The sequence below is a fragment of the Papio anubis genome, chromosome 10 (assembly GCF_008728515.1).
Source record: "Papio anubis isolate 15944 chromosome 10, Panubis1.0, whole genome shotgun sequence".
NCBI lineage: Eukaryota > Metazoa > Chordata > Mammalia > Primates > Cercopithecidae > Papio > Papio anubis.
The window spans coordinates 110589885-110606804 of NC_044985.1; the positions used below are offsets into that span (position 1 = coordinate 110589885).

The 16920-nt window shown below is 40.3% G+C and overlaps 1 long non-coding RNA gene across 1 annotated transcript; it reads left to right on the top strand.

Annotated features, from left to right (window-relative positions):
* The first annotated feature begins 1535 nt into the window (after window positions 1-1535).
* On the top strand, window positions 1536-6790 carry LOC103876570. Its single transcript, XR_002516454.2, has 2 exons — window positions 1536-2956; window positions 6566-6790. It is a non-coding gene; the product is annotated as an uncharacterized LOC103876570 (long non-coding RNA).
* The last annotated feature ends 10130 nt before the right edge of the window (window positions 6791-16920 follow it).

A 16920-nucleotide genomic window follows, 5' to 3' on the forward strand; every position in this document is an offset into this window, starting at 1 on the left:
TGAAATAAACAGATGGATGGGGTTGGAGGAAAGGAGGGAGGTGAAAACTCCATGCCACTGTTTAATTCTTTCACTTCAGAAATTCTAGTGATTAATTGGTGATTTTGGGGGCGGTGGGGAGAATCCATAAGTGATATTTGTCTAAAAAACTTGGTCCTGGTCCAGGCATAGTAGCTCATGCTTGTCATCCCAGCAATTTGGGAGGCAGAGGCAGAAAGAACCTTGAGTCCAGGAGTTCAAGGTTGCTGTGAGCTATGATCATGCCACTGCACTCTAGCCTGGTTGACAGAGTGAGACTTTGTCTCTAAATATGAATAAAAAGACGACTAGCTTTTCCTTTTTTAATTTTCTTGATTTCCTTAACTATTATATTCTCATTTTCTTTTACAGTCTTGTTTGATAAGAATCAGGGGGTCTGCCAGTCAATTTGTTATCTTAGACAATGCCAGTAGTGTTTTTGGTCATTTAATCCAGAGAAAGAACCTCCAGCTCGCTTGCTTGCTTTCTCTCTCTCTCTCTCTCTCTCTCTCTTTCGGCAGAGTCTCACGTCTCACTCTGTTACCCAGGCTGGGGTTCAGTGGCGCGATCTCAGCTCACTGCAACCTCCGCCTCCCAGGTTGAGGTAATTCTCCTGCCTCAGTCTCCTGAGTAGCTGGGATTACAGGCATGCGCCACCACACCCAGCTAAATTTTGTATGTTTAGTAGATACGCGGTTTCACCATGTTGGCCTGGCTAGTCTTGAACTCCTGACCTCAGGTAACCCACCCGTCTCGGCCTCCCAAAGTGCTGGGATTACAGGTGCGAGCCACGATGCCCAGCCACTGTTTCTTATATTTGAAGAGCCAAGTGTTATATCTAGAGAAGCACATACTTAGAAAGATTTGCAGACTTTACAACACCTTTTGCTGGTTTTGCCCCCTTCTTTATCTTAAATTTGTCTTTTTGGTGCAGTGCCCTCTAAACTTTCTAAATTTAAATTTATATTTAAAGTCTAAAATTTGATAGCCCAAAAATGTCTTCACAGTAATCCCTCAACTTCATTTGTTTATTTTTTAATGTGAATTTCAGTAATGAAGAATGTCTCATGCCCTCTATTCAGTGGGCAGGATCTAGAGGTAGAGCTAGTTGGTTTTACTGTGGTCGTACTAACAAAGAATTGCTGGGTCACCATGGCCCCCTCATTCTTCTCACATCCCCTCCTCAATTGCAAGGCGAATAATCATCTCTTTTTCTCAGTAATGATGGATGTCCCATGCTCTCTATTCACTTGGCAGGGTCTGGTGGTAAAACTAGTTGGTTTCACTAACAAAGAATTGCTGGGTCACCATGTTCCCCTCATTCTTCCCACATCCTCTCCTTAACTGCAAGGTTAAGGACCATCTCTCTCTTTCTCCCCTACCCCCTCCTCCTCCTCCTCCTCCTCCTCCTCCCCCTCCTCCTCCTCCTTATTCTTTTTACTGGGTCTCATCAGTCCAAGGTTCTTCATTTTAAGAAAGGAAAAAAAAAAAAAAACTAACTAGAAGCTTAAGGACATTAGCTTTGTGTGGATTGGGAAGATACAAGTTAATTTGAACTTAAGAGATTTGTAATTACATCACTACCTGTGGTGTTGTCTGGTCTGACTCTACAAGTGGGCAGAGGGTTACCTATATCAGAATCGCCTGTGGAATTGTTCAGATCAAAGCTTCCTGCATCCCACCTCTGACGCTTCTAAATCAGATCCTCTGTAGGTCAATGTGTGACCTACATGTGTGTGACCATTTCCCATTCCCACCTCCGTGAGTTTTATGTATGCTAAGATTTGAAACCCACTGATTGGCCTATCTCTAAAATCCTAGATTACAAATGAAGATATTAGGAAATGTATGCAATATTGACCTCCAGCAACTGTCACAACTTTGGTCAATAGTTTTTCTGAAATATTTTACTGCAGTGACTTTAAAACTTTTGACCATGACCTGCAGTAAAGATACATTTAGAAACACATTGTACATCAGTGCATACACACACAGTCAGACTCACTCATGACTAAATACAACTTAGCCTTACTACCTGCAATGCACTCAGATCTTTTTACCCTTTCTTTTTCTCTCTCTTTCAATCTCACACTTTCTCTTTTTCTTTTAATGCTTTCTAAGACCCACTAAATTCATTTCCCAGCACACTAAGGTGTCATGACCTACAGTTTGAAAACACCAACTTTCTATCTGAATATTTCTGAATTCAAAAACAACAGAACAATGATCATCTCTAGATCCTTGGCTGCACCACCCATAGAACACCTAAGGAGGAAATTCACAATGCTTCCAATGGATTCAAGTTTACTTAACATTATTTTTGGTAGTAACCAAGAATGGTTTTTTACTGCTTTTTTTCTTAAGTGGTTGGGCACTTACAGTTTTCATACAGTGGAAATCTAAAGACAGGCAAAAGGCAAATTAAGAACATTGAATGTGATTGAGTTACTGTTTTTAAAAATAGACATGTGTCCTCACTTCCCAATATTATTTCATTGTAATAATTGAGCTAATGTTGTTTGCTATATAAAGTATTGGAGGAAAAGAAGTTAGAGATTATAAATATATTTAAAATATATTCTTGTAAATTTGTATTTTATATTTGCATCAGTTTTGGATTGGGGTTAAAGGAGAAAATAGCTGTTTTCTTTTATAAAGAAGACAAATTTTCAAAAACTGCTTACTAGGAATTTAAATTATTAGTTTTATTAATAACATTAGTTTCATAAAAACTGGATAAAATGTTCCTATTTTGTATTTCTTAATTTACCAAACAAATATCTTTGATTCCTAGGAAATTAAAATTTTAAGGGCTAATTCCCCTTAATTCATTCAACAAATATTTACTATGATGAAGAAATGTTCCATGCAGAGGAAATGGCCAATGCAAAGAGCTCCTGACTGGAGGGCTTGTGGCACATTCTAGGAGAGTGAGGAGGTAAGTGCAGTGGGAGCAGAGTGAGGAAGGGGAGAATAGGAGGAAGCACGCTTAGTGAGATAACAGTGGACACAATCATAAGGGATCATGTAGGCCTTTGTAAGGACTTTGGTTTTTACTCTGTGAGTGGAAACCACCGGAGGGTGTATAATAGAGCAGTGATGTAATTTGACATATTTTAAAGACACTCTGGGCCCGGCTCCATGGCTCAGGCCTGTAATCCCAGCACTTTGGGAAGCCGAGGCAGGCATGGTGGCAGGCACCTGTAGTCCCAGCTACTCCGGGGGTCTGAGTCAGTAGAATCGCATGAACCAGACAGGCAGAAATTGCAGTGAGCTGAGATCGCGCCACTGCACTCTAGCCTGGGTAACAGCGAGACTCCGTCAAAAAAAAAAAAAAAAAAAAAAGACACTCTGGAAGCTCTGTTGGAATAGACTGTTGGGAGGAGGACAGGGATAATGGCAGAAGCAGACCTCATAAAAGGCTACTGCAGAAATATGGTCAAGAGATTATGGTCATTAGTAAAGATGGTGAGAAGTAATAAAGTTCTGAATATATTTTGAGGGCAGCATCAGCAGGATTTGCAGGTGGTTTGGATGTGACATGGAAGAAAAAGAATGTAGAATGACTCCAAGATGTTTTTTACTTGTACAACTGAAAAGATAAAATCCCCATCAACTGAGACAGTGTATCAGTTTTCTATGGCTGGGTTAAGAAACTGCTCTAAAGAAATAATTATGAGGTCGGGCGTGGTGGCTCATGCCTGTAATCCCAGCACTTTGGGAGGCCGAGGCGGGCGGATCACAAGGTCAGGAGATCGAGACCATCCCAGCTAACACGGTGAAACCCCGTCTCTACTAAAAATACCGAAAAAATTAGCCGGGTGTGGCGGCGGGCGCCTGTAGTCCCAGCTACTCGGGAGGCTGAGGCAGGAGAATGGCGTGAACCTGGGAGGCGGAGCTTGCAGTGAGGCGAGACTGCGCCACTGCACTCCAGCCTGGGTGACGGAGTGAGACTCCGTCTCAAAAAAAAAGAAATAATTATGAAACATCAACTCTTTTATTATACTCTAGGATTCTATGGGCCAGGAATTCAGACAGGGCACTGTGTGGATGGCTTGTCTGTGTCCCGGTTGGGATGGCTCAGATGGTTGTGGAACTATTTGACCTGAAAGGCAGGAGCCTGGAATCATTTGAAACATTGTTCACTAATGTATTTGGCACCTGGGTTAGAATGACTGAAGGCTACATCAACTAGAGTATTTACATCTGGTCTCTCCATGTGACTTGGACTTTTCACAGAGTGGAGGCTGGATTTCAAAGGTGAGCGTCTGAAGAGAGACCATCTCAAGAGTTAACATGCCAAGAGGGAGCTTCTAGAGAGGAGGTGTTCCAAGAGAATCAGAGAGAAGTTGTGTAGCCTTTTGTGATCTTATCTCAGAAGTCAGAGCTTCATTTCTACTGTATGTATCCTATTGATCAAAGTAGACATGAGCTCATCCAGATAAAAGGGCAAGAAACCTAGACCACAGTTCTTGATGGAAGTGGTGTCAAAAAAACAAACAAACAAACAACAACAACAACAAAACACTTGTAGTCATTGTTTTAAACTACCACAGATTGAAAGACTGTGACTGAACAGGAATGGGGAAGATGGGGGAAGATCAGGAGTTTGATTCTAGACATGTTGAGTGTCAGGTGCTTATTGATCCTCCAAGTGGAGATATCAAGTAGGCATTTGTATACATGAGACTAGAGTTGAAAAGATGAGTCTGGGCTCAAAGTATAAATGTAAAGGTTGTCAGCCTATGAGTGAGATTTAAAGCCCATAATACTGGATAAAATCATCAAGAGAGAAAGTAGATAGAGAAAAGAATAGGACAAAGATGCCAGCAAGGGAGACAGAAGAACAACCGTAAAGTTGCTCTCTTTTAGGCAAAAGGAAGACACTGTATCAGGAAAAAGAGAGTGAACAACTGAGTCAATTGCTGCTGATGATCAAGTCAGAAGAAGACTTGGAATTGACATAAGATCTAGCATCATGTTTGTGTTATGTGTAATATATTAACATTGATCGCAGATGCACAGAATGTTTATGATCTGACTGAATTCTTTAGTAGAATCACAAAAGTGCAACATACTCAGATGTGTACAGTAGGTTAGTAGAGTTTGTAGGAATAATTATGGCAACGTACTTCATATTTCCTAAATAACTTTAACTTGAAAAATTCCTGTGAGGATAGAGATACTAAAGTACAGTGGATGCTATATTTAGTCTCACTATGCAATTTAGTCTTCTTGTCTCTAAGATTGGACTTCTAAACATTCTTAAGATTTTGAGAGAGGGAGAGAGAGATATTCATATTAATAGGAAAAATTACCAAGATATGTCCTAATTTTTAAACCAAATATTTTAAAATCTTTTAGACTAAAGTTTATATCTAGGAATATACTTCTGGATTTATTAGTCTTTACTGATTTAAAACTTACAAAATAACAAATAATAGCTTTCATCTTTTTAAAAATTATTTTAAAAGATTAATGTAAGGTAATTTAGTGCAAAAGACAAATACCAATACCAACACCTAGTTTTAAGTTGGAAAATGTGAAATAAAATCTTATGTAAAATACATAAATACCCAACAATATAATAATAATGTAACATAAAATCACCATGTCATTGGCAGGACACACAATTTACCAAGGTGTAAAAACCATAACATAACTCTTAAAATCTCTATAGAACTACAAAATATAGTTGATTCTTGAACAATGCAGGCATTAGGAGTGGCAACTCCACAAAGTTGAAAATCTGCATATAACTTTAGACTCTCCAAAAACTTAACTTCTAATAGCCTACCATTGACCAGAAACTTTACTGATAATGCAGTTGATTAGCACATATTTTGTACCTGCATTTTATACTGTATTTTTAAAATAAAATAAACTAGAGAAAAGTGAATGTTGACTGGGCACGGTGGCTCATGCCTGTAATCCTAGCACTTTGGAAGGCCAAGGTGAATGGATCACCTGAGGTCAGGAGTTCGAGATCAGCCTGGCCAACATGACGAAACCCCGTCTCTACTAAAAATACAAAAATTAGCTGGGTGTGGTGGCGGGCACCTATAATCTCAGGTACTTGTGAGGCTGAGGCAGGAGAATCGCTTGAACCCGGGGGGACGGAAGTTGCAGTGAGCCAAGATCACACCACTTCACTCCAGCCTGGGCAAAAGAGCAAGACTCCGTCTCACACACACACACAAAAAGTGAACGTTAAGAGAATCATAAGGAAAAAAATATATTTACTACTCCTTAAGTGAAAGTGGAGCGTCCTAAAGATCTTCATCCTCATCATCCTCAGATTGAGTAGGCTGAGGAGGGGGAAGAAGAAGAGGGTTTGGTCTTGCTGTCTCAGTGGTGGCAGAGGCAGAAGAAAATCGTGGATAAATGGACCCATGCCATTCAAACCCCTGCTGTTCAAGGGCCAGCTGTATACTTAAACACATCCCTGGGAGTTGTAAAACTAATGTTACTGTTGTTTTCATTTTGCAGTTTTTCCATCATGATATAAAAGCAAAAGTAAAACTAATCTGTGTACAATTTATTATAGGTCAACTGAGAATGGCAGAGGACTCATCTCACCTTTGCCACATGGTGACTCGCCCCACTCCCCCAGGTGACCTTGCTTGTGCATGTGGATATTTGCTCAGATTAACGTTTCCCACAAAATTGCTTGCTCTCTTTCATTCTGTCCGTGGTTGGTTGTGGTTTATTTGTTGATAACTGAGAGTATTTAAAAATTGCCAAAATAAAAGCCATTTCTTTTCTCCCCGAATAGCCTCATTTTTTCTATTCCCTGTTTCCCCTCCTATTACATTTCGAGGGACTCTAAAACAGAGCTCAAGATGGTTCAGGACCACGGAGAGCGCAAGGAAGGGGAACTACCAAAGCGTTTTAGTCATGCAGGTGGGGAAAGAGATGATCCTGAAATTGTTTTTACTTTTTTGAGAGGGTGTCTCATTCTGTCACCCAGGCTGGAGTGCAGTAGCACCATCTCGGCTCACTGCAACCTCCGCCTCCCGGGTCCAAGCGATTCTCACGCCTCAGCCTCCTGAGTAGCTGCGATTATAGGTGTGCACCACCATGCCCAGCTAATTTTTTGTATTTTTAGTAGAGACAGGGTTTTGCCATGTTGGCCAGGCTGGTCTCGAATCCCTGACCTCCAGTGATCCACCCGCCTCAGTCTCCCAATGTGCTGGGATTACAGGCGTGAGCCACCACGCCCGGCCGATCCTGGAATTGTTGCTGGACAATTTTTATTTAAAAGACATTATTGTAAGGAGTAACAGTGAATTCTGGCTCCTTGAAATTTGAGGACAATGACTTTTCTGGACATTTGGCCAGTGCTTTCTAAACTTCTCCACTGAATTCTATCTAATGAAAGATAAGAGGACCCTGAAAGTGGGAGTAGCCATAAGTCACCAGTGCCAAATGTCTTTTGAAGTTTGTATTTATTGATTGCTACCATTTATGTAAAGTTTTACAGTTTTGACAGTTATGGGGTGCATCAGTTCACCACAGAAGAGAATTAAGTCATACAGAGACAGCAGGGTTTAGAATGGATGAGAAGAGGAGTGTGCAGGCTCCAGTCCCCAAAGTCTCCAGGACTGTCCCAGAACCTGCAGCTCATCTGTCAATTCTGTCAACTACCCAGGATCCTCTCAAGAATTATCCCCCAACATCCACCTTTTAAATTTCCTCGAGCTAGTTTCATTTGAGTTTTGTCACTTGCAACTGAATGAGTCCTAATAATGCAGGAAGATTCCATTGAGAAGGGGAATTCTAGGCTAGGAGTACAAGATTACAGGCAAGGAGATGGGAACATAGCTTGGGATTTCCTGGGGCAGTGAGAAAACTGACTTTGAAAAATGAAATGGTTTCTAAAAGTTTATACAGCTTCTTTATATGGCAATGGGGTAGGAGTATAAATTATTTCAGCTTCTTCTGAGGGCAGTTGAACAAGAACTATAAAAATTTTGAATGCTGATAGCATTTGACCTAACAATTCCACCTCTAGAAGTAAATTCTACAGTAGTAATCATAAAAACGTATTCATTGAAATGTTATTTTCTCATAGAAAATGTCAAAACAACATGTGTCCATCAATAGAGAACTTGCTAAATAATTAATGCTACCTTTACATATTGAAATACTGCATAGCCGGCCGGGCGTGGTGGCTCAAGCCTGTAATCCCAGCACTTTGGGAGGCCGAGACGGGCGGATCACGAGGTCAGGAGATCGAGACCATCCTGGCTAACACGGTGAAACCCCGTCTCTACTAAAAAATACAAAAAACTAGCCGGGCGAGGTGGCGGGCGCCTGTAGTCCCAGCTACTCGGGAGGCTGAGGCAGGAGAACGGTGTGAACCTGGGAGGCAGAGCTTGCAGTGAGCCGAGATTGCACCACTGCACTCCAGCCTGGGTGACAGAGCAAGACTCCGTCTCAAAAAAAAAAAAAAGAAAAAAGAAAGAAATACTGCATAGCTGTGGAAGAGAATTTAGTAGATCTATATGTCCCATTATGGAACAATCCCCATGGGGGGAAAAAAGAATAAGGTACAGAATTGTATCATAGATGTTCTCTTTTTTCTTTTTTGGAAAGCACACGTATGCTTTTATATACACAGAAAAATTCTAGAATGGCAAACAAGATATCTTTGCAATAGCTTTTTTCTGGGAGGGGACTCATTTAAAAAATTCTCCCATATTGCTTGTTTTGTTTTGTTAAACGCATCCGTGTATTCTACTTGGGTTAAGCTGTAACTAAATATGATTAAAATATAGAACAATAAAAACCTTAGAGATGTATGCATAAATATCACTTGCTTAGGAATTTCTCGGTAGGGACTATTTTAAGCCCTCTACCTATATTATCTCATTCAATCCTTGGAGCAACTCTAGGAGGGAGGAGTTCTCCTCAAATTGCAGATGAGGTTGATGAAGCTTAAAGGGTAATGATGCCATGAGTCCATCCTCTGGCTCCAAAGCCCTTGTGTTTAACTGTTCTCCCTTTTGTATATCTGTGCTAAAGTGAGTTTGCTATAATATCCATAAGGAAGAATTTCCATGTAAAAACTAGATTTCCTTGCAGGCAGTCTATTGGTGATATCCAATAAAGACTGAATAGTGGCTAGCAATACAAACCACACACACAAGAAAAACTTCTCCTTTTGTACCAGGTACTTAGATTAGGTGTAGTGATTTTCTTAAATTGACTGTCAAGGTAAACACCACCTCATATATTTCATCAGAGAGCAAGTATATAACAGTGGTTTCTCTCTCCAGCAGTGGGAGCCACGGAATCAGGACAATGCCACACAGTTGGGCTTTCATGTTAGATCATTCTTATAGTTTTGAGGGATTGAATTACAAGAAAGGAGATTGGAGGCAGATAGGCTATTGTCATGCAGATTTGTAGGGTGTCCATCCAGCATTCACTTTTTCCATCTTTTGCCAGGGGTACTCTACACAATATCACCAGTCATTTAATAGAATGCCACTTAGATTAGGCTTAAGTCTGGACTGCCTTCCTTCACTCAGCTCTGCCACTTGCCATCATTGTAAAAGCAGACGACTTAGTGCCTTTCATGCTTCAAGTATCAATACTATAGGAATAGTAATAGTTTCACATTGAATTATTGTGGAGTTTTAAACAGATGATACTTGTGTTATCAGTGCTCAATAAATATCAGGTGTCCTCCTCCTTGTTGTTGTTGTTCTCAACCATGTATTTTAAATGGGATTAGTCACACCACTCCTCATGTCCCCCAGACATTAATACCTGACTCCTTTGCACAACAAGGCTTAGCATATAGTGGTGGGGATTACAAAATCGTTACAGAAATTCCATGTGTAAAGAAGGGGCGAGAGTTGGCCAGTTTGACTCTTCCTTAACCTATTTTACTTTTCTTAAATATTACAATATCACCAGATATACTTTCTGTTTATTTGTTCTCTGAGAGTATGTAATGTGTCTGATTTGTTGCCTGCTGTCTTCGGGACAGTGATAAATATGAGTTCAATAAAGCGGATGAAGAAAGCAGTCCATAGGCCGGGCGCGGTGGCTCAAGCCTGTAATCCCAGCACTTTGGGAGACCGAGACGGGTGGATCACGAGGTCAGAAGATCGAGACCATCCTGGCGAACACGGTGAAACCCCGTCTCTACTAAAAAAATACAAAAAACTAGCCGGGCGAGATGGCGAGCGCCTGTAGTCCCAGTTACTTGGGAGGCTGAGGCAGGAGAATGGCGTAAACCCGGGAGGCGGAGCTTGCAGTGAGCTGAGATCCGGCCACTGCACTCCAGCCCGGGCGACAGAGCGAGACTCCGTCTCAAAAAAAAAAAAAAAAAAAGAAAGCAGTCCATGAGTGGGACTGTATGAACAATGGAGAAAAGTCATGAAGGAAAGATGGCGTTCCATGCGAACTGGAGTAAAGTGAACATGTCTTGTCTATAAGAGGGCTCACGCCTTTAAAGCATTCAGCATCCTGTAACCATCACAAAAGTCATTCCAAGAAGAGAGTTTGAGCTTTTAGAGGGAAAGGAAAGTGTCCTCTTCCCTTGAGAAGCATTCAGAGCATCTACTACCACACTTGGGATATAGCAGGCACTTGGTATTCAATTAAAGAATAGAATGGGATTAAATAACTATGAGGGCCCACATGGATGACTTTGAATACAGATCAAAAGTTTGGACTTATCTTGTCAGTAATGAGGAGCCTTTGGTATGATCAACAGAAGTAACATAAGCAGAACTGACGTATAGAGTAAAATGGAAATCTTGAGCAAAGGTAGGTTAGTTAGGAGTCTGTTTCAATAGACCAAAGGAGATGGAGAGCATGAGGGGCTCAGTTAGTCTTGTGGTGGTGGAAATAAAGAGGACAAAGCAGGTGCAGAAAAAAATCAGAGGAGGAAACAATGGGCTGTTGAAACAAATTGGATATTTGGGACAATGGCAAGAGAAAAGTCAAAGATGACTGGGATTTTAATCCTGAGCAACTGGTAGGCTAGTGAGACATCTAACCACTCTCCCCATCTCCTTCCCCAATAAGTTAATTACTCACAGAAAAATCGTTAGCCAGAAGTCAGCATGTTTACGTCAGTTCCTTAACCCTGCAAGTCGACATTGGTGATGCAGGTGGCCAAGACAGGTGCTGCACACACTAGATTACAGCACGGAAGAGGAGCCCAGGGCCATGGAGGCACCCAGCAAGTGGCAAAATATAGGCACCTTGACCTACTGGGTTGCCTGTATGACCAGCTACAGAAGCTGCTCAGTGTTTGGAGATGGAGCTGCCTGCAATCTGGCCACTCAGCAAGAATTTTCAGACTGTTTCTATCCCATGGTGGATGCTCCTTCCAACACCATTCTTTTAAAGTGCACACTTCTGATCACTTTCCAACTATAAATGGCCTGAAGTTATTTTCCTTTCTTTACCAAAAGCTAATCTAAGTAATTTTTTTCTTTCCATGCTCCTTATTCATGAACTCTAATTGTTGGTAACTTTGAGAGCATTGGTCATCTTAATTTCTTACCACTAATGACATGACAAGTTAATTTCTGTAATAAGTACAGCTGAAATTATTTTTCTATCTTATAATATTTTGTCATGAACACTTTCCTAGAATCTTCCTTCTGGAATCCCACTTTTTATGTAGTTTGCAGATTCTCTTTTCTAAAATAAAGATTAGCATGTAAGATAATAAAGTTATTATATATTTCATCCAAACTGTAAAAATACATTGAATATTTTACTTCTTAATTCCTCTAGGTAATATAAAAGTATTTTAGACAGTTTTATATTGTATTAATTGAAGCATATCAAAGTTGATTGATTTCTAAAGACTGTGAACTTAACCCACATAAGAGGAGGCAAAAGTAAAGATTAGAACTTGCCATCTCTATTCCAGTCCATTAATTCTATCTTAAGCTATTTCTGGTAAGTGTGTACTTTGGAGAAAAAAAAAATGTTATTTGAAGAGTGGCCACTATATTTGTTTCTAGCTAAACTAAAGTTTTAAAATTCCAGTTCCTCAACAAATGGAAGATGAAATTTTCCAATTCTTCAAAGTACGATTTTTAGGACTTGCTACTAAAGGTTAAATTTTCTCTCTCTGTTACAACATATTCATGGATTCTTTAGACATTAAAGTAAAGGTGGGGTGGAAGAGTAGAAAATAACAGAATCTATTTATAACTTTAGGTTTTCTTATGAATTGCCCCCTGCTCTGTCTCTAGTTTGTGACATGATGCTGATAGCATGTCTATTAGTGTGTAGGTGACGCTGCCTTCAGCTAGAAGCTGGGTTCAACAACATTAGGTTGACTTGCAGGCTACAAAGCCTGTGACTAAGGTCATCACATGTAGCACCAGATTTGATGTCAGGAGCTGATGTTCTTTTCACCTTCTTTCCCCATGAACTTCTTAACTTAGTATATCTAAGGATATTATACAGTGGCATCGTGCTGACTTAGGCTAGGCAGTGACAAATTTAATGTTACTTCACCTCTGCTAGGGGGAATTCAAGACTCATCACCGTGTCCAGAAACCCAATAGCATATTTGAATATTCTGAACTGCAAACCTGGTTGCATTAACAAGAATGGTATGGGAATGGTGAAAAAAACAATAAGCTATGCAATAAATTATCAGTTTATTTTCTGGAGAAGGTTACTTTGAAGGTCATAAATTTCTTCTGTATAAGGATCCCTGGAATGGTTTAAGAAACAGCCTACTTATGGTCAAAGTTAAGAAATGAATAATCTCTTAAACTGCCCCATATCCAATACTCTGTTGTTTACAGGTTATACAAAGAAAATATAAAACACAGATCTAGGCCAGGCACAGTGGCTCACGCCTATTATCCCAGCACTTTGGAAGGCTGAGGTGGGTGGATCATCTGAGGTTAGGTGTTTGAGACCAGTCTGACCAACATGGTAAAACCCTATCTCTACTAAAAATACAAAAATTAGCTGGGCGTGGTGGCAGGCACCTGTAATTCCAGCTACTCGGGAGGCTGAGGCAGGAGAATCGTTTGAGTCCAGGAGGTGAAGGTTGCAGTGGGCCAAAATCGCACCACTGCACCAGCCTGGGTGACAACACAAGACTCCATCTCAAAAAAACCACACACACACACACACACACACACACACACACACACACACGTCTAATACCTTTTTCTGAGGGACAACTTGCAGTTTAGTTCATTTCTCACTGAAGCAAAATAACAATTTACATTTAAATGGTGGTTTTCCTTAAACATACGAAAATGTATAGTTCTTGAACGCACCAGTCTATTGGCATTTTCTACGGCTAATGCTTCCAGTGTCTGAAGTGGTGTGACATCATCTATACCACCTTCATTATACTATTTTTGTCCCATGTAGGAGTGCATAATGAGCTATATACTACTAGTAATACGTTTATTCCTTGTGTTTAAGAGCAGGCAAGGTCAGAAGTTATACTAATTCTTTGGGGATGAGTTCATTGGTCAATGTCAGCAAATAACTTTTCTGAGAGCTAAAAATTGGTCCAGTTATTGGCTTAACTAAAATGCCTAGAGTGTTACAGTAAATGATTGTTCAGCTCAGTCACAGACAGTTGATCTGGTAGGCCTAGTTGATGGTGTTCTAATTAATGCCTTATAGTAGTCAATCAAAAATTACTGGGCACCGATCAGGTACATTACACTGATACTCAGCAGGGAACCAAGAGGAAATAACCCACTAAGGCATTAGCTAAATGAAGAGCAACCATAAACTGGTAGCTAATGAGGTAGACATTTGTCATTATTAAGTATCAACCTGAAACTATGTAATTGAACAACCCAAATGCACAGATGAGTTCCGAATCACCCAACCAAGCAGGGATCCAAAGGATCCCAAAATTTGCCCTGTTTAAATGGAGCTGTCTCTGCATGGAAGAATAGGGAAGACAACAGCAGTTAAGGCTGGCAGTTAAATGACATTGTAACCAGTATATTCTCAAAGGGAGAAACTCCACTCATGTTTATATGTGAATCATTTGGGGACTGGGGTGCTCACACAAAGTTAAATTCCTAGGATCCACATGAGACCAAATAAATAAAAAATCCAGCATGCACCTTTTTAACAAGCTCTTCAGTGAATTCCGCAGTCGGTGGTTTACAGTTCACATGTTGAGAGATACCCTTTATGGTTTCACATAGATCCCTAGGTCTTTCCTGTTTGTATTGGTAAAGTCTAACTTAACTGCATTGTTAAGGTTATACAGAAGCTAGTTTAGAGGTATAAGAATTCAGAATGATATGATAATTTGGAGGGCATTCTTTCTCCTATTACTTGTTTGAATCAGGAGTTGCAAACTTCTGGCCAGATGTGGTTGGTCCATGAATAGTCTTTTAAGTGGTCCAAACAGTATTTATTTATTTATTTATTTTTTGAGATGGAGTCTTGCTTTGTTGCCCAGGCTGGAGTGCAGTAGCACAGTCTCTGCTCACTGCAAGCTCCGCCTCCCGGGTTCACGCCATTCTCCTGCCTCAGCCTCCTGAGCAACTGGGACTACAGGTGCCCGCCACCAGGCCCTGATAATTTTTTGTATTTTTAGTAGAGACGGGGTTTCACCGTGTTAGCCAGGGTGGTCTCTATCTCCTGACCTCATGATCCTCCCGCCTTGGCCTCCCAAAGTGCTGGGATTACAGGCATGAGCCACCGCGCCCGGTCCAGTATTTTTTAAATTATTTGCCAACATTAAACATTAGAAGATGATACACCAAAATCTGAAATTATAGTTTCTCTTTAAAAATCAGATGACCTAGCCAGGTGCAATGGCTCACGCCTGTAATCCCAGCACTTTGGGAGGCTGAGGCAGGCAGATCAGAAGGTCAGGAGTTTGAAACCAGCCTGGCCAACATGATGAAACCCCATCTCTACTGAAAATACAAAAGTTAGCCAGGCGTGGTGGTGGGCACCTGTAATCCCAGCTACTCAGGAGGCTGAGGCAGGAGAATTGCTTGAACCCGGGAGGTGGAGCTTGCAGTGAGACCAGATCGCACCATCGCACTCCAGCCTGGGCAACAAGAGTGAGAATCCATCTCAAAAAACAAGCAAACAAACAAACAAACAAATAAAAACAGACGACCTGGGAGTACTGAGCCCTGATTTCTACAAGACCTCAGTCAGCTAGAATTGAAAAACAGCTGCCCCTTTCAATGGGTAGTCTTCCATAGTCCCATGACTCCAGATCATTTCCCTGACACCATGGCCAAATGTCAGGCGCCATTTGTCACCACGGTGCTTCAGATGCTCTCTTCCATCTGGCCCACTTGACTCATTTATATCACCTGCCTATATTCTCTAGGCACTTGAGTTTATGACCCCTGTCTTAAGGGTACTTCAAAACCAATTGCTTTTGAACAGTATTTGATGATGAAGACAGATATTCCACATTCAGACTTATTCTGGTGCATTCCCCTGGGATCCACATACTATGCTCCTGGGCAGAATCTGGGCTAATTCATTTAAAGAATGCTCATTAATCAAAAGAAAGTCCAATCTAACTCAAGTCTTTCTACGAGACTACACAATTTGCCATGTCTAATTGATGTACATATTTTATTTTCTATTTTCTACAGCAAAAGGAAAGATACTGCTTAAGAGGCTGTTGTTTTATAGAAAACATAGCTGTTTACAGTCGTTTACAAAAATTTAACCACTTTAAAAACCACTCTAAAATACTCATCCTTGTGTAATTGATGTGTCAATGTAGGTTCATCAATGGTAACAAATATACCCTCTGATGGGAAGGCTCATAATGTAGGAGGCTATGCAGGGGGTGTATGGGAAATCTCTGTACTTTCTGTTTAATTTTGCTGTGAACCTAAAACTGCTCTTTTTAAAAAAGTCTCAAAAAAATTTCATCTGAAATCAATCCCAGGTGCTTAACAGCCCAAGAATATTCAATGGTCAACATTCTCTATGTTTTTTCTACTTCATAAAAAATATACTTTAAAATATTTCACATTATTTCTCAGTAGAACCTTGAAAAGTGAACATGCTATCTTTTTTCCTAGATCAAATATGACATGGCATTGCAAAATAAGCCTTTCCCCTCATTACTTTCACTCCCTTGATTATGTGCACTAAAAACACGTCTCAAGATAATCCAAGATAAAAACCTGTTGGTAAAATATTAAGTTCAGGTTTAAATGTGAAAACTACATATTGTTTTTGTTTGTTTGTTTGCTTTTTTTTTTTTTTTTTTTTTTTTGCTGAAATTCAAGTCTCTCTTTTAGCTAGGGCAGCTAAAAATCTGTGGGTGAATTCATGGTAATTTAAGTTTGGGTTTCAAGTCTCTCTCGTTTTGGCACTGTGAATTTGAACTAGTTACTTTGTTTCTGTAAAATGAGATAATAATCCTACCTCATATACTCATTAAAAAGACACAAGTAGTTTGATGACTAAAGTACATGGCACACACTCAATAAATGATAGCCCTTATTTTAATTAGTGACAATGAATTTCTTTCTGTACTGACCAAACAGTATTTCCACAGGACCTAAGAAAAGTGCTTTAAAAAGGAAGTCATAAACCCTTTTTTTGACTTTTCTTTTAAGCCACTTTATTCACCCACAAAAGGAAAGGTAAGTGAGTTTATTTTCCATGACAACATTGTTTAGGCTAATAGCCAGTTATAACTCCTACCTAAGACTCCATCTTGCTCAGTCTTATATTTCTCAGGTAAAAACTCCAAAGAATTCCACAGAGAAGTAACTTTCTTTTAAAAATTAACTTTTACTGGCCAGGTGCAGTGGCTCATGCCTGTAATCCCAACACTTTGGGAGGCCAAGGCGGGAGGATCTCTTGAGGCCAGGAGTTCAAGACCAGCTTGGGCAACACAGCGAGACTCCATCTCCACAAAAAAAAAAAAAA